Raw genomic sequence first — 245 nt, 5'->3', positions numbered from 1 at the left:
CCTGGCCTCCGGCGGCGCTTGCTGGCTGGTGTCCATGCTGCCGCAGTCCTGCTCCGTCAGGCTGCCCGTCTTCCCCCGGGGGGGCTCAGGTGCCGCTTGCGAGGGGCTCCCCTCCTTGGCGGTCCCAACCAGCTCGGCATCGCCGGCAGGGACCCCGTTTGTCCTGCAGGAAGGGATGTGGGAGAAAAAGAGACGCGAGAAGATAAGGGGAGAGGACAAGGAGCCGTGGGAACTGCAAGATGCCC

This window comes from Phaethon lepturus, unplaced genomic scaffold, assembly GCF_000687285.1.
Source record: "Phaethon lepturus isolate BGI_N335 unplaced genomic scaffold, ASM68728v1 scaffold28142, whole genome shotgun sequence".
In the NCBI taxonomy this organism is placed as follows: Eukaryota; Metazoa; Chordata; class Aves; order Phaethontiformes; family Phaethontidae; genus Phaethon; species Phaethon lepturus.
Note: the sequence above shows the minus strand (reverse complement) of the source record.